A 993-nucleotide genomic window follows, 5' to 3' on the forward strand; every position below is an offset into this window, starting at 1 on the left:
TGATTTGGTATTGCACATGCCTCAGGCTACTTGGTGAAATAACCCATCACCACACAAATGTACCTGTTTTCTGCACGAGTCTGGGGCAAAGGACCAGCAATGCCAATGGCTACTCTTTCCATTGGTCCCTTATGCTTGGGTCCCCTTTTAGCACAACATGTACTTCATGTCCTGCACCATTCTTCCACATCTTACCTCATACCTATCCAGTAAAATCTCTGTCGTAGGTGACTCAGTGTCTTCTTAACTCCTGTTAAACTATCATGGGATTGACGCAGCACAACTTCCTGTACCTTTCTCGGTATAACCGTTTCTCATCTCCGGACAAGAATACCATCTTCAAGCTTCAACTGATCCCATTGTGCCCAATAGTTCTTTGTCACAGGGCTTAGACTAGACACCTTCTCCCAAGCAGGGTGCAAAACACTTGCTTGTAGAAAATCAATCATTGGCTTCAAATCTTGGTCTTTCTCTTGTTCTGCTTTAATATCTATACCACTTCACCATCATAAACTCCTTCAGTCACTTTGACTTCAGTTTGATGGCACCTGGTTAGTTCAACTTCTCTTTTGTAGCAATGCCTGCAGTCATTTTTACAGGGTCTTCGGCTCAGTCCATCAGCATTACCATGGGATTTTCCTTCTCTATATTCAATATTATAATTATACTGGTCTATTTTTCTGATCCAACGTGCCAGTTGTCCCTCTGGGTTCTTTAATGATCTTAACCAGCGTAATGTAGAATGGTCTATCCTGATGGTAAACCTGGCACCATAAAGGTAAGGATGGAAATATGTCAGACTCTTTACTATAGCAAGGAGCTCCCTCCGTGTTACACAATAGTTCCTCTCTGGTTTACTCAAAACCCAATTGAAGTAGGCCACCACATGTTCGTTTTCGCCCACTTTCTGAGACAACACTCCTCCAATTCCGACATTACTAGCAACACAATTCAGTATGTATGGCAGTGATGGATCTGGAAGCTTTAAAAGTG

This window comes from Limulus polyphemus, unplaced genomic scaffold (genome assembly GCF_000517525.1).
Source record: "Limulus polyphemus unplaced genomic scaffold, Limulus_polyphemus-2.1.2 Scaffold4547, whole genome shotgun sequence".
Classification (NCBI taxonomy): Eukaryota; Metazoa; Arthropoda; class Merostomata; order Xiphosura; family Limulidae; genus Limulus; species Limulus polyphemus.